The sequence below is a fragment of the Arvicanthis niloticus genome, chromosome 29 (genome assembly GCF_011762505.2).
Source record: "Arvicanthis niloticus isolate mArvNil1 chromosome 29, mArvNil1.pat.X, whole genome shotgun sequence".
NCBI classification, from domain to species: Eukaryota; Metazoa; Chordata; class Mammalia; order Rodentia; family Muridae; genus Arvicanthis; species Arvicanthis niloticus.
This window is the reverse complement of record NC_133437.1, coordinates 17,202,231-17,226,736: the sequence shown is the minus strand read 5'-3', so window position 1 is coordinate 17,226,736 and position 24,506 is coordinate 17,202,231.

Genomic DNA, 24,506 nt, shown 5'->3' with positions numbered 1-24,506 from the left:
TTATATAATATTTTATATTAAACATACCTGTCCTCAATGATCTCTTCTAGCTTTTTTGAGTACACAGTCCCTTGCTGTTGCCCCCAGTCATCACACTGGGACAGGGCAGCACGACTTCTTGCTTCTAACTTGATTCCCCTACCCCACTCCATCCCCTCTCACTCCCCCTCCCACCCCCACTCCCCTCTCCCCCCACTCCCCTTTCCACCCCCACTCCCACCCCAAGTGTGTTCTGAGAACTCCAGCCTGCAATATGACCAGGTGGCATTTATAAGAAAAACAAAGGTGTGACGTAGAAAACAACTTAATCAATTATAGCCCATCAATCAACCTGTCAATGGTCACAGAAGCTTCATTAATGAGTTTGGTCATTAAAGCTACATGGTCTCTTGTGTCTAGCCAAGGCTCAGTTTCTGTTCTTAGTCTCTATTGGTTTGATCTGTTTGTCCTAGTGCATGAATTTGGCCTTCTCTAAAGGTTTCTGAGCAGTTTTCCAGTGACGTTACCATTGCTATGTTATGGTGGTAGTATCTAGATGTGGTCTATGTCTGCGACTGTTTCCTGTGTGTTTGGCAAGAATGCTTGCTGTTCTAAGACTGAGGACGTGTTCTAGATAAACACTCAAGTCATGGTGGCTGACAGAGTTCAGGTTTTCCACATCTTTGCTAATTTTCTGCCTGTTCTTTTTTTCTTTTAAATTATTTATTATCATCTTATATGTGAGTATTTTGTCTTCATGTATGTGTGTGCACTATGTATGTGGTGCCAGCTGAGGCCAAAAGAGGGCATTAGATCCCCTAGAACTGGAGTTACTGAAGTCACAGAGGGTTGAGAGCCACAAGTAGGTGCTGAGAATTGAACCTGTGAAGTTAAAATTTCTGATTTCTTTGGAGAGTCATGTGTCCTGTGATGGTTTTCTGGAATGAGAGGATGATTTGCTGAAGCAGACACGTGTGCTTTTCTGGAAGCTGCCTGGGAAAAGGGCATGTAATGTTTTGCTGGAGAGGACACATGATGTTTGGAAAGGATATAAATGTCCTTTGGTGTTCTGGTGTTGGTTCTCCTTGACACTCTTTGCTGGTCTTCATTGGGCTTTGCTGATGTCATGATGACAACACTGTGGCATTGGTTCGCCTTGCCTTCTTTACTGTAACTTTATAGAAAGAAAGGAACCAAAGAACTTCTTTTTTTTTTTTTTTTTTTTTATTTATTTATAAACATGGGCCAGTGGTAAGTAAACCCTATAAAAATGGGACAGGGTAATGGTAGAATGCTTTTTGTACAAATGTTTACAGATATACTAAAATCTAGAGGACCAAAAATAAGTAAAAAAAAAAAAAAAATCCTGCTTCCTCTCTGGCTCCCACTGTGGGAATACCTAGTCCTGGATCTGGGTCCCTTTAGTGGGACATCTGGTTTTCTTTCTTCTCTGTCTAATGTCTATTCTTGACCAGCCAGTCTGTCTATCTGTCAGTTTATGTATGTGGTTTCATTTTGTTGCTTGATTGTTGCTCTGTGTTTCATATTCAAGAGAAAAAATGGTTAAAACTATATCTGCTGGAACGCTTGGGTTCAGCCAGTGGCAAGGTGCTTCTCCCTTGAAATTACAGCTAGAAAAAGTAAAAAAAATTTTGTCTGTATAGCCTAAATGTGTAAATGTGTGTAGCCACTTCATATTTGTTTCTGATTGGTCCTAAAAGTTTAAATATTTTATGCATGTCTTGGTTATAGAATATTGGCTTTGGCATGGTTAAAAAAATTTGTAACATTGGTAACAGAAAGTTGGCTTTAAACTGGAAACTCAGGATTGGTGTCATTCTGGGCAACAATACATGGCATGAGCCAACCCTGGAGGAACAGGTCTCTAAAGATACCTCTAAATTGGGATAATACTTTATGCAATTCCTGTCCTTAAAATCAGATTTATAAAAGACAGGATTTAAAATGTTTCTTTAATGAGATGTTAAAAGCTGCACCATCATGTATCCATATACAAGAATTGGCAGCCAAACTTTGTAAAAATGAAAATAATGCACTTGGTATTGATTTTAGAGAGTCTAGATTGGTTATACTGTTAAAAAATTGGCATTGTCTTCCAAAATTATGGTTATGCTCTGATATTTCAAAATAAACTTTTAAAAATTATAGTTGAATATATATATATAAAGCTAATGGGACATTGGCAGTTTGCAATTCAGTTACAAGCTCAAGATTTTAATTTCTTTTTGGTTGTCTTCTGAATATAAACTTAAAGATGTTACAAATCACGCTAAAAACATCTCTGTTCAATCTGTATATCTAGCCCTGTGGATTGAGGGGAAATGTTCTGTGCCTTTTAACCCAAACAGATAAACTTTTTCTAGGCCTCAAAGGCACGAGTCCACTCCTGTTGTCTAACTGACCCCTGTTAACTATATTTCTAATTCACATATCCCCAAGGACAGGGGATTATAGGACAAGCCCATGGAGCTCTAAAAAAAAACCAGTTACATAAAACAAAAAAAAAGGGGGGAGGAGAGTAAAGTTGTATATACTCAACCACAAAATTTTATTTTGAATTTTTTGACCTTGAATGCCAAGGAACTCTCTGCCGCTGTGTGTATATTACAAACCCTACAACTCGGCATACTTATGCCCAGGTGAAGTGGAAGGATCCACTTACTGGCATATGGCATAGTCCTGATCAGGTATTAATATGCAGAAGAGGGCATGTTTGTGTTTCTTTTCCAGAATGCTGAAGGAGCGTGAAGAGCAATCTGTGAGACATGCTGATACTGGGACAAAGAATGATGCTGACCGTGAGCTTGCTGAGTGCCCTGACAATGGTGACAGGGAAGCTGTATTGGACATATGTTCCTGACCCATCTTTGCTTACCTATACCCCTGATGGGACAAGCTGCCTTGCCTCAAGCTTTTAGACCTTATGGGACAGAGAACATGGAGACTATGGAAACTGCCTTAGAGAAATTAATCAAATAGGGAAGTTGTTATAATGACCCTTCTCTTTCCTTTACTGTGACCAATTATTAAAGGAAAAGGCAGTGGGCATTTGGAGGGCTGGGAATCAATCAAGCATTGGACAAAAGGAGATGCCATAGGTCTTTGGCAATCAGATTCCTGTTATTTTCAACATTATATTTGGAAGTTAGCTGCAGGTCTCTCTCTATGAAGTTATGTTAACAGTAGACAAAATTGGGATAGAATCTGGATTTCAAACAGTGACAGGATCTGGATTTTGAACAAATATTAATGCATGTGTTGTGTTAGTGTATTGAAACCTGGCATGCCTGTTATGGCCTATGAACCAGCTTTTGTTCTATTGCCTGGGAGTATGACAGGCCCTTGGTATTCTGAAAAAATCTTACAAATATTGGAAGAAGTGAGTCAGGTTTTAAGCAGAAGCAAAAGGGTAGTGGGCTTGATTATTGCTGGTATAGCAGCTTTGATTACATTAATAGCTAGCACCACTGCTTCTGTAATTCTCTGATGCAAGAAGTTAAGACAGTCACTTTTGTTAATCATTTAGCAAAAAATGTTACTAATACTCTTAGTATTTAAGAAGATTTAGGTAGGCATTTGGAACAATGAATTGATGTTTTTTAATAATACTATTCAAATTATTGGAGAGGAGGTTCAGAGTTTAAGAGTAAGAAGCCATCTCGAGTGTCATGCCAAATATCACTGGATTTGATAAAATTTGAAAATTTTAAAAACTTCTAAAATTTACAATGACAATCATTATAATTGGGAGAAAATTCAAAGACACTTGTAGGGTACTTGGCATAATTTTAACACCTCTCTGGATATTTTAACTTTGCATACTGAGATTATAAATTTAAAGAATGATGCTCTGATGAATTTTGATGCTGTGTATACTGCTGATAAAATTATTCATGGCTTGAGGTCAGTATTTCCATCTTGGTCAAGCTTCAAGAATGGCATATGTAGCTTGATTATTCTTGTCCTGGGAATACTTTTATTCCTGCCAATTTTGATAAAACTTGCCTTTAACAACATCAACACGTTAGCAGCCAAAATACATGGTTTGAAACTTAAAATGGATTCCTAGACAAAGTCATTAGTTTAGCAGGCTGACAGTCAATGATGGGTAAGATTCTGCACAGAGCTTTACTAAGCTAAGACAGAAATGAATTGCTTTGGATATTGCAGTTTCAATGAAGGGCAAGGAAGGCATTCTCACCAGAAAAGCCTAAGACAAATGCAGTCTTGTTTATGAAATAAAAAAGGGAGGAGATGTGGAGAGCTCTTGGTACCACTTCAAGGATATTGGCAAGAATTTGACATTGGGCTAGGACAAGGCTCAAGATGAGTACAGCCGAGGAATGTGTTCTTTATATCTTGATCATCTTGTTAAGTCCCTGAATACAGTAATCATGGGACCGTTGTTTATGCCTTGTTTGTTCCTTAACTACTTTGTTTCTGACCTACAACTGACCCTATTCTTTGCATGTACCTAGAATGGTATAAAAGCAGACTGGAAAAAAAGTAAACTCGCTTTAGTATTTGCTGGGGTCATACTACAATATTGTCTTTTTTCTCTTTAATCCTCACTCCCTCCCTCAAGGCCCTGTTGGCTGACTGAGACGGCTTGGTTACTCTACAGAAGAAAATTCATGCCTGCACCGTAAATATGTTAAAAAGCCCATAGCTGGGAGGGTCATAGCCCCTAGGCTGAAAACTTACTACTATTGTTAAATGTTGTTATCAAAAAACTGTTCTCTCTCTCTCTCTCTCTCTCTCTCTCTCTCTCTCTCTCTCTCCTTCCCTTTCCCCTCTCTGATAGGATTGCCGTCCTTGTGGCCAGTTGACCACCTTGTTGTGGAATGGGTTTTTTTTCTGTCTTTGGTGAAAAGCATCATCTTACAGCCCTTCCACCCGACAATGGTGTAGACACAGCCCAGCAGTTTTCTTACAATTACTGCCTTTCTGCCACACCTTCCTTCTATCCATCCTTTAACTTTTCTGAAGTGTTTTTATTTATTTATTTATTTATTTATTTATCTATTTAAAGTAGGAAATGGGGTTTCCAACAGGGAACGTTGGTGGGCTTGATGTTTTCCTTAGTTTGACAGTGTCTGTCTTTCCAGAGTTTGGTCATTTATAGTTAATGAGATTGTTGATATAATCAGGTTAAAATACAATAGTTTGCTGCTCGATTTCTAATGGCACCAAGTGATCTTTGTTCTTCCTTTGATTTTTAAGATCCAATTTTAGATTCATTGACCTAAAAAACATGTTCTTCTCTTTCTCCCATTAGCTTATTGGTCATATCATTTTCCCCTTTAATGGTTGCTACAATATGAGTTTTTAACTTGTTAGAAATATTATCTTCAGAGAATGTATTTCCCCCGCAGCTGTGTATTAACTGCTTCTTTCTTCCACCCATGTTATCCTTGTCACACATGATACATGCATATTGTCGCTACATGTTACATGCATATAATATGCATTGTTACTAAGTTTAGATGATCCAAAGACTCCTTTTTAAGGCTTAAATTACAGATTCTGTATTTCACACACTTACTGCCCAACTTTCTTTACTGCCATGTATAGACCCATCTGCTACTGTTTACACATGTTTTTAAAAATTATCTCCTTTTTTTCCCTGCAAGACTGTTGGGTAAAGTGTGGGTCCATGTCCACCCCACCATAGGGCTAGGGTCACTGCTCTGGGATGCAGGACGTAGGATTCGGGAAGTTTGACTGTACTCACCTCACACCGGACAAGTGTCCTGCTATGTGAAGCCATGGGGACACCACTCTGGGGGGCAGGAAGCACCATCTGAGGTCCCACAGGGTCTGGAGCTAGCTCTGGTAGGGTCTCCAGGCCTGTAGGGCAACCGAGGACCCGGAAGAGTGAAAAATGAAGTGGGAGCCCACAAGGCTGGACTGGCCCGCAGCCAAAGGGGAGAAGGGGAGAGAAGCTCTGGCTGTGCCCCTCAGGGAGAGTCCTTGGCTTGTCGCAGTGGTTGGTTTGGCTTGGCCTGGCTTGGTCATGGGCAGCTTGCTTGGGTTGGTGGTTGCTGTGGTTGGGAACACAGACAGGTCTTCTGTGGGAGATTAGATGGTGGCTCTGTAGGTGAAAACCTTCTCCATTGTTCCCCATGATGGATCCCAATGAAAGAGAAATGGTCCATGATTTCAAGGCTTTTATTGTCATGGCGGAAAGTAGATGAGGAACTGTACCCCCCTTTTCTCAGGGTGGGGGGGTGTCTGAGGTTAAATACCCTTTGTAGGGAGGAGGGTCTGGGAAGAAAAGCTTATTTGGCTAAGCCCTTCTGGCCTTTAGGCACCTCATTAATATGGAAATCTGTCTTGAGGCTCTGTAGTCACACCCTCTACCTGTGGAGGGGTTAGGGGTGTTGCCTTACCTGACTGAAAGACACAAATCTATGGAGGGCTGCAGCCTCATGTCAGGAGCCTAGTGTCTGGGAGTGTGGCAAAACGACTGCCTTAGAGTCACCTGGGTCCCACCTGGGGCCTCTGAGGATCACCTGGGGTCTCTGGGGGTTTCTAACCCATGCTCCACCAGAAACCAGGCTACCCTTCAAGGTCCTATACAAGGCTGCCTAGAGATGACTCTGCCAAGCTTGTTTGCCTTAAAATGGTTCAGTTGCTGTGTCCTGTCCAGCAGGGCATTAAGCAGGGGTCCGGGGAGGTCACCTGAAAGAGAGAATGGGGAAACAGACAGATGCAAAGGATGACGATTTGCCTATAGTCTGATCAAATCGTGATTTTTACTTTTTCACACAGGAGTTATATACACAAAAAGTCAGAATGTGGGGAAGGGGATGACGCAGGAGCACAGGTATTCAGGGGGACTACAGATATCTTCCAGAACAGGGTATCGGCTGGGTGAAGGTTCAGGGAACAGGTCACTATGACTCTGTCTATGATTCACTTGTCCTTATCTAAGTTGGTACTATCCACCAAGGTTGCCTATCTGCAAGGTCTATGACTACTCAGGCTGGCAAATTTCCACCAAAGCTGCTTGTTTACAATAGCTTATAGCCATCTGCTTCAGTGTTTTTCCAAAGAGACCAAGACTTTGTGTTAGCAGGCTGACTTAGGCCTAAGGCTGATTTTAGACCTTCAGTGTATAAACAAGGCTGCCCCTGACATTGCTGGATGCAGATTCTAGATTAATAGTTTTTTTTTTTTTTTCTTGACTAACTTCCTTTAATAACTGTGACTTATTGTAAATTAATATCGGGTAGGGTGAGTTCTCCTTAATTGTTTTTTTTTTTTCTATTTTTCCTGCAATAAGTTTAAAGTCTTATACAATTAAAACACCATTCTGTTGATTTTTTTTTTTTAAATTCCATCTACAGCTTCCCTTGGGGGTGATTTAACATTCTTCTGATCCCACACCTTCCTGTACATGAAGTAAGTGTGTATTTTCATCTTTGCTTTCCACAAACAATTTCCTCAAACATGTCTTATACATTTCTTACTATATCCAGAGGTCCTTCATATTTTTGTGAAGCTGCTTTTGTGTAGGAAACCTGTTCCTCATCATTAGTTTTCTCCCAACTGCCACCCTGTACTTCCATTCCCCACTCATTTGCTGATGTGTTTTCAACTGTAGCTTGTGGTTGTGTGTTCTTGAATTTTAATTCCATTCTATACTGTCCTGATAATGCCTGTCTTCCCCTCTGGTTTTGAATGTTTTAACAATCCTTATTTAAAACCCCTTTCATACTGTTACATTAGGTATAGTTTATGGACAGTACACGTTACTGATTCATCCTCTTTGACTGTATTTCAAGCTAGCTCTTTTTCCACGTGGTTAAACAGATTTCATCATGGGAGCATCTGCAGTAGGAACCACTTCCTGCAGAGTCCCACGAGCCTGTCTTCGTGACTTGGTTTTCATTCCTTCTGCTGGATCCATTCTTGGATAATTTTAATGTTTATTTTTTGACTATAACTTTCTTTGGTTATGGTTAGAAGAAACTCTGACAAACACCCACACATGGCACAATTTTGGAAGTTTGATTTCTGGAGGCCTCCTCTTCTGCCTCCCACAACGTCAGACAGACAGTCAGCTTCCTGCCATGGCCTTCCACCAGTGGACAGGGTTTTTCTGCTCTTTATTTTCTAGTCCTTATATGGAGGGGACAACCCCATCTGGCTTTTAGCTCTGTGCAACAAGATCAGTTCTGTCTCCTGTCCCTTGTACCTGTGCCACATCCCTGCGAATCATTCGTTTGTAGCATCTGCTCAGTGTTACAGGTTTGCTTTTCTATTGTCTTCTTGGCATTTGGGAACTTTCCTTGCTTGTTGAGTTTGAGATGATGACAATAGCAATGGTGGCAAAGACACTTTGACTTTGCAATAACAATCTGACCCGTATCCCTCTTGTGTCATGGTGTCCTCAACATAACAGGAAGCAGGCAATTTGCAGAGGTAGTCTTTGATTCCAATCCGTAACAATTGCCTGAGAGAGGACTGGCTGCTTTTGTAGCAGTTGCCATGGTTGTTATTGTTACCAACAGCATTATGTAATTTCACTGATTTTTAGAAGCTTAGATAGTATTTTCCTGAGAGAAAGGGGTCCACAAATTTAAATGACAAAGCAGACTAGGTTTCCTATCTTATTGTAGTTAAATAATGATAGTTGATGAACAGCGCCACCAGTTAGAAGACCTGCTCTGAAAGGTTGTAAGGAGGCTGAATTCCAGGGTCTGTAGAATCTACCTTATTGACTTTCATGCCACCTCAGGCTTGTGTGTGTGAGTGTGTGTGTGTGTTGGGTTGGGGAGGCACAGAGCGCCAAGAGTAATTGTTAGTAAGCCCAATTGGAGGACGGCGGGGAGATGCTCAGAGGCCAAGTTTCTGAATGTTTCTCATTAATTATCTTCAAAACAAACTCTCAGCCTAAAAATCCCCAATTAGAGAGCCGAGCATGGCTGAGACAGCCACGGCGGTCAATTTGTGCTGTACTGGTTTTCATTTCAGAAGTTGGAGTGGCACACAATGGAAACCTGTGGTCTCTGAGTCAGCCAGACTGGGTTCAGATTCTTTCTCTCCCATTTACCAGCTTTAGGACAGTGGACAGACTACTTGGTTGCTCTGTGGCTCAGTTCCCTCTTCTGAAATACAGAGATAACAATAACCTTGAATACACTTCTCAACACTATTGCACAGATTAGGCCAACAGATACACAGCAAGCCTTTCTAAGCTATTTAGGGGGTAGATTGGCCATCACCCAATCCCTTACATGGCACTTCTAGGTCATTCCACGTGGAAATTCTCACCTTACTAGAATACAAGCCACCTCTGGATAAGTAGGTGGGTGTGTCAGCACGGTCTACCCTGAGGATCCTAAAGACCATCTCTCCTGTCTGATTAGAAGACACAAGATCTGAAAGCTGGTGGCTCTTTCCTTCCTCTGCTACACTCCCTTCTCCCTTTCTTGGTTTCTTCCTGTTCCTTTTAAGTTCTCCTGGCCCCAACCTCCACCCCATCTCACCCTGCTGAGTCTTCACACAAAGCCCCCATCCTTGAGTGTCATAGGGCCTGTGGCTTCCCCTCCCGGCTTGGGACTCTAGAAGGAAGCCTGTCACTAGCTCCTGCCCCCTTTGCCCATCTAAAAGGAGGCTCTGGAGCCCGTCAACTCTATCCTGGAAACTCAGCTGCGGATGAGCCTGCTGCCTCCCCAGCTGGAAAGAGCTCATTTGGCTAAGAAGTGATGAGTGGCTGTTTGGGGTCTCTGGAAAACTCTTTTCTCAGACAAGAATTTGACATGCTAAGCTGACTCCACCTCTCTTTAACTGGTTGCAAGGAGTCTAGCCCATTTTGGTTTTAATTAAAAGAACATAGAGCTTGGACAAATGGGGGGGGGAAGATACTTGAGCAAAGAGATTAAAGCTGTGCTTTGTTCTTATTTGGGAAGTTTAATGTTTGGAGGATATTGGGTTATTGAGACTTCGCTGTAATGTCTGAAGGGGAGGGTAAAAAACCAGCTTGTGAGGGAATGATAGCTAATGTGGCACGCCCGGTAGGTCTGTAGCAGCCCGCTTTGGGACTCTCATTGTCACTTAATAACTTTTATGGACTGCTGCTCATGCAGATCAACACTTTGACGTCTATGCTTCCACTAGTATCAAAAGGTAGAGAAACCAAAGCCATTGAGAAAACAGTGAGGCCACTTTACTCGTGTTGCTACAACAACAGGCTATTAATCAAACACCTTAGTGCAACAGAAACATACCGCCCTGCAGTTCTGAGACTCAGGGTGACTGTGGCTCACACCCTCTGGAGGTGGGACGGTGGTGGGGTGGGGTGTGCTGGTGTGGGGGTGTCTGTATCTGGCCTCTCTCCTAGCTCCACTAGGTCTTGGCTTGTGTACTATAAACTTAGTCTGCATGTGGCACACTCCTAGTGTGTGTGCCTGTGTCCAGATTTTTTTTTTATAAGGACACCAGTCACATTGTATTAGTAGTTTACTCTTCTCCAGAATGACATCATCTAACTAATTACATCTGCTATTCACTCCTACTTTTCAGAATCCCTGTGACTGCATTGGGCTCCAGCGTACTCATGATCAGCCAGAACACTCCCAATGGACGTCATATGTCCATAGATTGGGTAAAATTTCAACACATGACCTTGGTTGGGCTGGAGTAACACAATTTAATCCAGGACAGCCTCTGCTACATTCTACTCAACGCTACATAACCAAGAGGATCTGTGTTGCATAGTCCATCCCACCATACCATACATCCAAGACCCTACATACATCCTTTTGCCATAACTACCTGGGCACTGGTTTTCCATGTGGGAAAATAAGCCAGAGGTTTGGGCATTCGGTGAATCATTCAGGGCCTTGGAGACCTTGTAATGATTTTGTATTTTATCCAAACAGCAGTGGGAGCCATTGAATATTTATAAGCAGGAGGAGGGTGACCAGACTCTAGAAAGATCCTTTCTCCAACCCTAGTTCTGAGACCTGGAATAGAGGTGGGATAGGTGTTAGTGGAGCAAGTGGGGGGCCTGGTCTGCTCCGTCATGGTGGTGACTGTACTACAGAGAAGATAACATGGAGAAGCATCTATGACTGATGAACATTTCATGGCATCAAGTACCCTCTTGAGAGGTACCATCATGAGAGGACATCAAGTACGTGTTATTTTAGCCAAGGAAACCAGGGCTGTAGTTGGAGTTGTTGGCAAGGAGAGCTGTCATTTAGGTTTCTGGAGATGGGCACTTTCATTTTGGGACAGAGAGTCTTGTCTACTAATAAGTCACCGGGATAAACAATATGGTTACACCAAAATAACACAATTCATTCTTAGAATAAAATGGTGACACAGCACACTGGAGTGTAGCAGCTGCGGTGTGGGATATGAAATGGCAGAGGTAGAGTGAGACAGGAAGAGCCTCACAATCGAAGACTTACCCTGGACCATTTGTATCTTGAGTATTAGTTACTGTTTGCTGCTGCGACAATGTACCATGAACTCACTGGATTAAGTCATGAATGTATCTCCACAGCACTTCAGGTCAGAAGTTCAATGTGGATCTCACAGGGTTAGAGTTAAGGTTTGCTAAGGATGACTTTCTCCATTTCTAAGGCTACTCAGATTCTTTGGCCTGTTGGCTCCTCGAAGCTGGCTGTGTAGTGTCTCTCTGACCCATCTTCCATCATCACAGGCCTTTTTCTGAGCCCTTCTTTTGCCTTTGTCCTCTACTTTTACAAATCCTAGGCTTGGTAACATGCTTCTAAGCCCACCACAAGGAAGCCAAGGGCTAAGACAGGAGGAGTTTAAGATCCAGAGCTGCTTGAGTTGGTAATGAGACCCTGGCTTAAACCTCAAAAACAAGAGGGGCTTCATTTTAGTCTGGGGGACACAGACATCCAGGTTTTAGTTGGAAGGCAGAGCTCCCAGTTGAGGGGCTAGTGGCAGAAGAGTGGCTCACACCTGCAATCCCAGTACTCGGAAGGTATAGACACGGGGACCATGAGTTGTGGTTAGAGTTTGGTGGCCACCAGCCGGAAGACAAACTTTTAATATATGAGCTTTTGTGGTTTAGAGGTTGGGGATGAGGAGTGGATAATGTTCTACTCCATCACAGCAGTCTAGACTCTGTGATGTCTGACCTATAATAAAGATTTCTACTGAAATAGAGGCAGCCAGGGAGGTTGGACTTTGAGGATCTCCAAGCCTCAGGCAACAGTGAATATTCTTCTAGAACACCCAGAAAGCACTACAACCTAGCCTTAGCTGAGGAGTTAGGCTTCCAGTGACTTCCTCATCCAGTGACTATGTGGATGGGCAAATCACATCCCACTGGAGTGCAATGGAAAAATACAAGTGCCCACTTGGGCTAGTCCCTGGGAGGATCTTGGGAGTGGTAGAGGAAGAGTGGTAGACTAGTTGTCCCACCAATCCAGACAAGTGGGAGTTTGAAAAGCAAAGAAAAGAACCTTCATTTTAGTCTGGGGGACACAGACATCCAGGTTTTAGTTGGAAGGCAGAGCTCCCAGGTTGAGGGGCTAGTGGCAGAAGAGTGTCTATAGAAGAAGTAGAATCTTTGTCCCTTGGGGATAGACTTCCTACATTTAACCCCTTTGGGGGTTGAACAATTCTTTCACAGGGGTCAGTCACCTAAGACCATCAGAAAACACAGAAATTTACAGTATGATTTTTAACAGTAGCAAAATTACAGTTATGAAGTAGCAACAAAAATAATTTTATGGTTGGGGTCACCACAATATGAAGAACTGCATTAAAATGTCACAGCATTAGGAAGGCTAAGAACTACTCCAGTGGGTCTTCGAGAACTGAGACCTCCAGTCTCTCCCAAGACATATGGTAGAGTACCTCAGTGGCAGAACAGGGTCCTTTTTAAATGTGCTTTAAGTGGAGACAATGAGCTGTTCAAGCTTTGATCTCAGACACCTAGCTCACAGTGGTCCACAGAGTTACACATTCCTATTCTTGTTGATGGTCTGACACGCATCTCCAGGAAAAGACCCAAGCAAGCTCTTAGCAACAGAGGAGAGGAGACAGTAATGGGCTCACTGACAAGCAGCTTCTCACAGCTGGAATTCCCACTGGCCATGGAGCAATGAGAGTAAAGGAAGGGCTTGACTCAATTCTAAAGGACATTCTGTGTTAGCTCTACCTTTCCCTAGACTTGTCTCATGTGCCCTTATGTCTCCTTCTCGGATAGGGCCACATGCTGTGCGTCTTCACCCATGAGGAAGTGACAAATGCTACTTTCAGCAAACAGCTATAGGAAGACACTTTGTGAGTGGGCCCAACCATTGCAAGACTGACTGGAGATGCTGTCAGAGCTCAAAGGGCAATGGGGACTGTAGAGTGATTAGGAAAAAGAAGACAAGATAATGGCAATAGCTAATTAGTATTGTTCATTTTTTTTCAGAGACAGAATGTGTGTTGGGTTGCCCATGCTAGTCTAAACCTCTGAGCTCAGGTGAGAAGGGCACCTAGTCTCTCAGCCTCTCAAGTAGCTAAGACTTTTTGAAATTAGCCCTTAAAGGATTGGCTAAGCAGAAAGAGGGTTTGAGAGGACAATCTGGGTGAATTAAAGGAGATGGCATAGAAGATATGGTAATATATTGGACATATGTGTAATGTGATTATATGTGTGAAAACAGTGCAAAGTTCAAGAGGATCGGGTGATACACAGAGTCTGTGTGTCCTGGGTCCTCCATAGCCCAAACTTTCTCTACAGATAATGTTAATATTAGTATGCAATTCCCTTACTCAAGACTGGACGGTGGAACCATCTTTTAAGAACAGAGTCAAGCATGCATGTTTCCATTGTTTTCTCTGAGGTGAGTCACGTGTTGACTCTTTCCAACCTCTTACTCCACACGAAGGACTCCACACACCATTTTGTGGGCCAAGTTCCTTCCTCAAGATGCAGAAAATTTGAGACCAAAGGTAATTATCTCTGCCCCCACCCAGAAATCCAGAAAAATCTTCAGAGACTTTGAGTTCCTACAGGGCATTCATTGTTTGGTTTGAGCCAAAAGGAGCAGACTGCAGATCTGAGGCACTGGGTGCCCCAGCCGACCTGTGGTATGATTGTTAGATGGAGGCCAGATTAGCTCAGGTGGGGACAGAGGCAGGGCTTCCTCTGCCAGGAGCTGGTGTGCAAAGTGGTTCTCCAGAGAACCCTTAGAAACCATTGGCATGCATCATGACACTGGCAGAGGGGAGTTTACAGACTGGGGAAGAAAACTGAGAACACACATTTGGAGCCTGGCTCTCCCCAGCTGGGTTTCCTGACCAGAGAAGGCCTCCCTCATGGAAAGGTTACAAGGGAAAGATTCTGATTTTTCTTCCCCTGCTGTGAAATCAATTAAAAACAGAATGGATACAAAATGGTTTTATAACCTCCTCCACCTCCTGGCATGCTTTCTTCTTGGGGATGGGCCAGCCCAGAGTGAAGAGAGACTGGAGTCTCATGGTCTGAAAATTCAGCAGCAGTGTAAAGAACAGTGGCCTGATGCTCCAGTTCTCCTCAGGGGACCTGGGGCTGACTGGGAAATGTCTCCCTGGAAAGTGCACAGAGGGAGGAGGCTCCCAGGGAAGGGAGTGTGAAGGAGGCCCCAGCCAGCATCAGCCTCTAAGGCCCACAGGTTCCTCCAGAATAAAGCAACCAGATTTAAAAGAGAGTTTATCTCCCAAAGAATAATTCAGAGGGCCTTGATGCTTAGACATAATTGATTTATAGGAACCAACATCAATAATTTTCCTTGCTTACTTTAATCATAGATGGCCTTTACTGAGGACCACTTTGATCCAGATGCATAATTAGGCGCTTTCTGAGATTAACTGATTCGTGTAATACCATGACAGATTAAGTAATATTTTCTCCAATTTCAATATAAGAAAAATGAGGTCCAGAGAGGCTAAATAATCTGGCTACCGTAAAATGGTAAATGTCAACGCTAAGTCTAATTTACATGTCTGGTAACAATAACATGCTAATAAAACAATAGTAATTAATTGTCATAATTGAGCACCAGTGTACCAGGGCTCTTTGGAATGTGATACCTGAAATCTTCATAACAAGCAGGGAGAAAGCTTCCCAAGATTGTTTTACCGATGAAAAGCACATAGTTCAGCAAACAGCTCAAGGTCATACATGAACTGACTCGGTGAGTCTGGCTTTGAAAGCTGGTCTTTTTGAGTCCTTTGATATTGGTACTCAGTCCAATGTGACTAGATGAAACTTCAGGGATTCAGAATGACACATTTGTCCTTAGGTGCTTTTGATAGTTCTCTTGTCTCCAGACAGAGGCCCCAGCTTGTCTGTGGTTCTCTGAGGCTGAACTGGGCTGTACACACAGAACACAACAGACTCTGCCAACACGCATTGTTCTCAGCTGCATGTAATGTTTCCTAAGGCCTTGGCCAACTTGGCGCAGGCATTTTAGACATCTTGAGGGCCATAGTTCTAAGCATCCTGAGTGGATTGACAGGTTCTGTTGAGACACTGTGCTTCAAACCACAAAGCTGCCTACGTTTTTCCCCAGTGAAGAATATTAGCTGGAACTAACTGGTCATTTCAGAGTCTGGCTGTCCAGTGTCCACTGCACACTTGACGAGAAGTCATGTGGACGAGATTCCATGGTTTATATCTCCTCCCTACTCATTGGACAGCTCTGATGTGCTTTCACTAACTGTCTTCTCTGGACCTCTGTCTACTTTCTAAAGCACAGTAAGACAGTTACTGTTGTTATACTAGCATCTTCACTCACTAGTCCCGCCATCTCTTTCTGCCACTTGTGGGCAATTGCAAGACAGTCCACAGTTGGGTTGACTTGGAGAAATAACCAATAGCATGCATGGATGGCATGCACCCAGGACTAGAGCACAGGCTCCCTCAGGCTCCCTCTGTGCCCACATCTCTCACAATAGTCAACTTAGAGCCACTCTGACTCAGGGGCATTGCCCTAATGTGAAACATTTCCCTCTGAGGGTCCTAAAGACTCAGCCTGAAAGTCTAAGTAGATGTGAAAGTAAAGCTTACTTCCAGAACGATCTATTTCAAAGGCTTATTTCTTGACACTGAGATTGCCATGCAGTTTCAGCAGTTGCACCAGTACCAGTGATTAGTCATTCATTCATTCATTCATTCATTCATTTTCATTCAGTGAAGGTCTATTGAAATGTGTCTTTCAGGGACCAAGTACTGACAAGTACTGTGAGCTTAACTGACAAAAGGTCCAGCTATTGTGATCCTCAATACATTACCACCTCTGTACTAGGGGCGTGCTTCCGTCGGGCAGCTCCTGGTCACTGAGTGTGACTAGGATACAAAGGCAGCCTTTTCCTTGGGACATGCTCCTCTGGTGGCCGTCTTTAACATAAGGTGCCTCAGCAACCATGCTGATCCACTTTCCATTGCTGCGTGCTCTAAGACGTTTCTGCCCAGCTATTTCCCACATTCCCCTTCCCTTGGAGCCAGCCTGCTCTGTTCTCCTATATGCTACAGGAGTGGATGACATCACTCAGGGATGGTGAGAGAATTAGCTGACAAAGGAAGACAAAGACAAAGGAATGGGCAGGGCAGACCAGCACATTCTCCTCTTCCTCTGAGAGGAAGAAACATCAAACCTTCAAGGCCCCTCCTCTACAAAGTCCAGACCATTTTTGATAGGAAACATGGTGTTTTAGGACACAACTCCCAAGGATTCTAGGCCTAAGGAAGTTGTTTGTAGAATCTTTTGGTTTGTTTGTTTTGTCTTACTTTACCTACAAGATTCTGTTTTCCTTCCCCTAGTCACTTTTTTGCCTTTATGGTGGCAGAAGAAAGTGGAAGAAGATTCTACTGTCTCGTGTTGGTAGGGCCAACTCCTGACTAGAAGCCTAGTCAGACTCCAGGCTGGACCAGTCCAAGAATCTGGCATGTTCGTATGGAAATGAACACTGTGGGTTCTCTGTAACTGATGCCAGTCAGCTTCTAGATCCTTCTAACCAGCAGCCTAGATTCAGATCCCTCCTGGCTGCCTGGGGAGAACATTCCAGCTCTGTCTGCCTTGAGTCACTTGGCAGCTGGAGCTCTCACTGTGCGTTTGTAAATTGATTTTCTGGTTTTATTTTTAAAACAAAAAAAAGAATAGCATTGACACCAAGGGAGGTCACTAGAGAGAAGGGGTGGAACCAGGAAGGTGTGGAACCTGTGGGTGTTTGGTGAAGGTGAGGTTGCAATGGGGCTGTTCCATGGGTGTGGCCACCCTATCAGGATTTCAAAGGTATCTTTGAGATCTATTCTTCATCTGTGCAGTTCCTGGAGGTTAGGTAGGAGGGCCAGAGCACTGCAGTTACAGAGAGAGGAACAAATGACCCTGTGGGGGATTATTTGAGGGAGTATTTTTGAATGCTAAAAGGAAGTAGATCTTTACACAGCCTGAAGTCTTTGAATGGAACCCATCACCCCTATGGTGTCTGAGGTAAAAATGAACAAGGGCCCCAGGATTCACGGATATTAGCTGTACTGGTCATTAGGATCAACCTATAAAAAACAAGTCACCATGTTCCTACAGAAAAGTTCTCCGTAGCTCTTTAGAGGAAGCTGTCAAAGCCACATTACATTCCTTGGGGTGTTGGGAACACAGAGTCTCCTTTCTCTGCTAGATGGCTGTATCTTGTGTTTCTAGTTTCTCTTCCCACACTTCCTAAATGGTATATTGCCTTGTATGCATCAAACCCAGTTCAAATAGGTCCTCTTCTAAGAAACCCTCTCTGGCTCTCTGAGCAAGGCTGGTTGCTGCTTCCTCTTTATAAAGCACACCCCCATGTCTACTGGTTTACAAGTACATGTGTACTGGTGTACACAACTGAGCTCCAAACTTCTCTGAGATGGAGACAGTATCAGATTTATGTGGTCATCTTCAGTGGTTAGCATGGTCATTGGCTCCTGGTCATCACGGGAGCTAGCCCTTGGTCCCTGAGCGGAATGCTGAATGAGTGGGAAGTGTTGGGCTCCATCAGCCAACAGTCGTACTACTTATGGCTCCAGCAGTGTTCTTGAGGCGCTCTCCAGAGCTTTGCACCTGTATCAAATGGACAGTCCTCTTCTGGACAGACATCTGGACAGATAGGCTAGTATACATGCTTGCCTCCAGAGCAGTCATCTGGGCGTCTGAAATCAAGTAGCCAAGAGGCTTGTTAAGACTTTAGTGTCTCTAACTGTGTCTCAGAGGCAAGTGAGTCAGGTCCCAAGAAGTCTGGACTAGACGTCTTGCCAGTGCACATTCCAGAGATGAGGAGATTCTAGAAAAACAGACATATTACCTTTCAGGCTGAGATCACTTGGGCACTCCATTTGAAAGCTGGGTTTCCTACCAGTCCTTAGGTTGTGAATGACACACTGTCTGTTGAAAACATGAGATCACTAAGCAAGATGAGGTATGAAAATTTCAAGACATGTTAAACCAGAGATCAACCAAACACTACATGTGCATGTTAAAGAAGAAAAAGAAATGAAAAGAAAAAAAGAACAAAAATCAAAAACAACAACAACAAAAACCAAGAAGCCCAAACCAAACAAAACAGCAAGCAAATTCTCAGCTATCAAGAAGTGGAGGCTGGAGGGTTAGAAGTTCAAGATCAACTTTAAAATAACAAGGTGTTCAAGGCCAGCCTGGGATAATAAGACCTTGTCTCAAAAAAATAATAAAGCAAAATCCTGGAAGACATGAACCTTGCTTGTAAATCCCAATTCTAATCCATTTAAACCATCATTTGACCTGAACTTCTGGAAAATGTCAATGATCAATTTTAAATACAGACACACGTTATTAACTTAGCAGCAAGTGGAAAGTAATTGGAAGAGTTACATATAGATCCTGGTTCATTTCTCTGAGAGCTATGAAGCTACCCAAGTGCTCAAGGCCCTCTGCTGGCCCTGCAGACTCAGCAGGATACATGCTGAGGCCGCCGCTCTGCTATGGAGCAAGTAGTCTGGAAAGCCCCCAAAAGTGATCACCAAAATGACTCATGAGGATTTTGCTTTGGGACATCCGGGAGGTTGTGCTAATGTATAAAGCCCTTATAATACAGTCAGGGCTTGGGGACGATCTCCTGGAGGAAGTTGTTGAAGCTAAAACTGTCACTGAGATGGTGGGGGAAAAAGGATGCTCCAGGAAACCAGGATCTGGAGGCCCCAAGACCTTTAAGAGCTGAAGATTCCAGAATTGTTAGGACACAGAGTGGATGGAAAAATGGTGAGAGAAGTCTTGAGAGATAGGCAGAGACAAAATAAAAACTATTTAACAACGGAGGCATGAATACAAATTCATAAACACATAAACTCCAAAATTTAAGATGTATGCCATCTCACCCTCTAAATTGGCTAGATTGTAGATATTATTCAGTCTCTTCCTAAGAGAGTTGTACAAACTTTTCGTAGATTTGACTATTTTTACTCAATTATGTACCCGCCACTAGATAGACAATACCCTTGAGTTCTGATAAATTTATCCCAATGATTTTCCCACTAAATTGCTAGGCATTAAATAACAAGCCATCTCAGGAGGAAAAGAATCCACCTGACTTCAACAGTACTTTTCAAGATGCTGTTCTCTCAGCGTTGGCTGAACTAACAATTGTGTTAGCAAAATTTCATAGCCCTTATAATACTGTCTTAGATTTTTATCTATTCAATATCTCTACATTGACTAAATCATGAAATTTGCACATTAGAATAGGGTAATGCAATCCCTTGGTTGGATGAGGGTTTCTAGCTGGCAGTTAAGTGCTGAGCTGGGAGCTTGGGATTTTGGCTCAGCCACTTAGCTTAACCTCTATGCACTCCCAGTTTTCTCATTTAGAAGATGGAGATCTTCATAGCTATAGTCCTCAACTGAATTCACATACATTACTAGCTGGCACTGCCTACCCATTAGCTCTCACTCTTAGGAATTAAATTAATACTGTGAATGCCCAGGCCAAGCGAGCATTGGGTAGGTTTTGGCCAAGCCTTGCAATAATTGAAGAATTTAATAGAGATGACTTTCACACTGGTCTCCCAGGCACCCCTATGGGTACAGATTGCTCCTGAAGAAACCCTCTGACTAGTTGCCTGCACAAAGCATAGCATGTCCATATACTGTTTCACAGTTTGCTGCATTCCCTAGAACCAGTCCAAGAGAACCCCAGTGTTCACATGTGGCCAGGCGAGGCAAACATTGAGAGAGCTCTGACCTATGGTAGTTGATCACAACCTTAGGTACTTACAGTTATCCCTTATCATGAGGTTTGAGAGCATCGTACTTAGGTACATCGTACCTCACTGGGGACATGTCTGTAGTTTTTGAGCTGGTCTGATCAATGAAGAACACTATAGTAATCCCCAAGCAGTATCCTCCAAGGGCAGGGAGGAGCAGAATTCCGAGACACGGGGCACAGACATGAGATAATTCTCTCATGGTGAAAACAATGGCAATGTACAGTCATCCATCCTGTAAAGGATCTGACTGGTGTAAGCATCGACCAATCAGAACAGTTTCAGTAGCAACTATTTAGTTGATAGGAGATAGGAAGGTAGTTTGAAAGTATGGAAGAATTCCAGTGTTTAAACAATATAATCCAGAGAAACACAAAGTTGGATGTTATCCTTCAAAGTCATATTCATGGTTCTGAACTCCATCTTAAGGGGATGTGGAGCCACTGGGACTTTGGAGGTCTGAGCTGTGCTTCTAGCAAGGTTTTCTGAGAATGTATGAGAAAAGCTCAGGCTGGAGGTTAGGCAGTCAGCTCTGATGCCCCTTCAGGAGGTTTGGTGGGGAGATGAGACTTGATGCATATAATTTGATGCATATAATGCAATTGGTTAGATGTGGTCAGTGAGGGGGAAGAAGAGTTAGGGATGGTTCCCAGGTTTCCCTTATAGAACATTAGATCGATTATATCTAACCATTTGCCATTACCATAGGGAAATCAGAAGCCTAGATGCCTTTGGGGAGGGGAACTGATCTGCCTGGTTTACAATATGTTCACTCTGGGATACCTAAGACATATCCAGGCAGAGATCCCATAGATGAGAATATAACTGGGGAACCAGGCCTGGCTGGAGATGATAATTTTGAAAACCTTGCATACTCACTGAATGTAATTTCCCAGAAAGAGACGACAGAACAATAAAGAGAAAGGAGTGGTCCAGAAGAAGGACGGCACGTATGGCACACGTGGCAGATACAATAGTGCAGGGTTGGAAGTAGAGGGGGATGCTGTACTGTAACAGAAGGCAGGAAAGTGCTGAGTTGGGCACAGCTGATGGGCATTTCCTGCCTTCTATTGTTTCTGTTTTAATTCCTGGACGACTCTAGACAGCACAATCACAGGCCAGGGTGCAAACTGCATGGCCAAAAAGCATCACTCAACATTTAGACGATGGGAGTGAGGCGGGGGCGGGGGGGGGTAGTCCTGCTGCTGGGGGCTGTTATCTTTAGACAAGCACGAGGTGGAGGTGTGGAACTTTTCAAGAGCAGTTTTCTAGCTAGCTTTATGACTGCTGGTTGTCATGGTGACCGTAGCAGTTTGTTTCCAGACGGTAGCTATAGTATGTGCTCCGAGTCCTTCCCATATCTTCTCACTTTGAACTGCCCCTTACAGTCCACTTATGATGGACATTCTTGGAGGTCTAGCTGCATTTCAACACCTCCCAGCATTTTAATAAGTATTTGGTTCCTAGACTAAGTCCCTTTTGCTTAAAATATCAAGTGGTTTCGCTTTTTCTTATTTAACCTTGACTGAGAGAATCTTTAGGGAAGGAATTACTGATTGAACTAAATATTGTCAAGAGAGCAGTATAAGAAATACAAGTGTCCACTTGAGTTTGGCAGTTTAGCTTGTGGGTTAGTTTGGTAGAAAAAAAAAAAATGTTAAATTATTGAGGCTGACAGGAAGACGTGCAGACAGCACCTCAAAGCTTTCGACTTAATGGTGACGTTGTGTGAAGTACTGGATTCAGGGGACTGCCGGTCTAATCTTAACTTATTCTTGTTAAAGGGCTGAGCATGCTGCCGCCATGCTACTTCCCGTTTTAATAGGTGTCCAGACTGTGAACCACACTTACTGCCTTCCAGCATTTTCTCCAAATGGACTCTCTACACAGCTTCCTTAACTCCTCCGAGCATAGCAAACACCAAGTGGTTATGGTGGCGACAAATACCCAGCGAGTTTGATGACAGCAGAACAGAGGTAAACACAGTCAACTTAAAATACAATACTAAATGATTCCTCTAGGAAGCAGCAGCTTACACCTCACAGAGAGTCTCCTAATGGTCTCTAGCTACCAAACACCCTCCCTGAGCAGGCATTGTTCTGAACATCTCATGAGTCTCTGGATTCAGACTCCCAATTCTATTTTTCTCAGAAATAAGGAGGAGCCTCTTGTTAGAGGATAATGAGTTCTGAGTGGCATCCTTTCCCCAAAGATGCCAACTCGGGACTCAACGGATGCGTTCTGTCCTCCTCTGCCTTCTCCTCTCCTACAAAACCAAGTATATGGCTTGAGATAATCAAAAGACTCCTGGGAAGGTTCTGTTCAGTGAACCCCTCGCCCAAAAGCAGTTTTCTCCTAAATTTGAACTCCAGTTTCCCTAGAGGGGCAAGCACAATCCTCATGTGCTCAGATTGTGCTCTCTCATTACAAGGCGATGCAGTTATCTTGGCATGGGATCTTCCTGAGATTTTATTAGGAATTAAAAGTGGACTCAAATATGAGCAATTTGGCTCATAGAAATATGGTCACATGCTTGTATTCACATACACACATACACATGTAACCACAGCAAAAATTAAAGTCTGTATGTAGTTCAATCAACAGCATTATACAAGAGCCAATTTCCTAGTTTTAATTTTGTATAATGGCAACATTAGGTGTCTGCTGGGAAACTAGGCAAGGGATTCAAGGGATTCTTGCTAACCTTTTTACAATTCTATAATTGTATAGAGATGTATAATTGCTATAATTTTTACAATTATAAAACAAGTATGTTTATAATGATATCAAAACAAAAACTGTAAAAAATGAGTTGGAGGGAGACAAATTTTATTCCCCTGAGATAAGAATAACCTATGATATCGACAATGGGGTTTTATTGTCCCAAAGTATGACCTGAATCTATCTGAGCCATCAGACTTAACTTCCGACTTATGGGACCCATTAAGGAAATAGACTAAAGCACAGTATAGGAAACAGTTAAGTAAATACACAACATGCCAGACTCCGGAAGTCTTCCTACTGAAGCTCATTAGAAGACGATTCAGTTGAGCTGTCTTTAAGCTCCATGACCCACAGCTGCTTGTTCAAATCTGCTTTTTAAAAAAAAAAAAGAAAGAAAGAAAGAAAAATTCATGTTGTATATTTTTATCTCTAGGTATTCTTTTCATTTCTGTTTCAATTTGCCATATTTTATTGATATTTCTGTTTTGTTCAAACATTAAAAAAAAACTTCTACTGTCTTATTTTAGTCCTTTGGATAGCTTTGCAACAACTGTTTAAAAGTTTTGTCTAGTAAATTCACCATCTGGTCTTTCTCAGAGACAGTTTCTGTTGACTTTTTTCCTAAGTAAGATATCATTTCTGGTTTCTTTCTATGTCTTATGATTTTTGTTGTTGAAAATGGAACTTTTGAATCTTACAATATTATTACTCTAGAGTTCTGTTGTTCAGTCTTTCTCAATTTTCTTCTTCCTCCTTCCCCCTCCCTCTTCCCCTCCCCCCTCCTCCCCCTCTTCCTCTTCCTCCCCCTCCCCCTCTTCCTCCCCTCCCCCCTCCTCCTCTCCCTCCTCCTCCTCCTCCTCCTCCTCCTCCTCCTCCTCCTCCTCCTCTTCTTCTTCTTCTTCTTCTTCTTCTTCTTCTTCTTCTTCTTCTTCTTCTTCTTCTTCTTCTTCTTCTCCCTCTCCTTCTCCTACTCCTTCTTCTTCCCCCTCCCCCTCTTCCTCCCCTCCCCCTCTTCCTCCTCTTCTTCTTCTTCTCCCTCTCCTTCTCCTTCTCCTACTCCTTTTTCTTCCCCTTCCTCCTCTTCCTCCCCCTCCCCCTCTTCCTCCCCTCCCCCTCTTCCTCTTCCTCCTCCTCTTCTTCTTCTTCCCCCTCCTCCTCCTCCCCCCCTCTTCCTTCTCCTCTTCTTTCAAACTGGTGCAAAACATCCAGGACTAGACTGAGATACAAACCTAGAGTCTACCCCAGTCCTTCCTGAGGTGAGCCCTCTCTGGTATGTATGGTGACTTTCTAAATGTCCTTACAAATATGATTGCTTTTGGATGGCTGCTAAGTCCTTATATTTCTGGCTTCAAAAAGGAGACAGAGAGAAAGAGAGAGAGAGAGACAGAGACAGAGACAGAGACAGAGCTGGGGGTGGGATGGGGCACACAACAAGGCACAGGGAAAGACATGATTCCTTTAAGTCTCTTGAAAGTTGCTTCAATCAGAGGAATTGTGGAGCCTTTCAAAGTGGCAGTGAAGGTTAGTGGGTATGTATATGTAC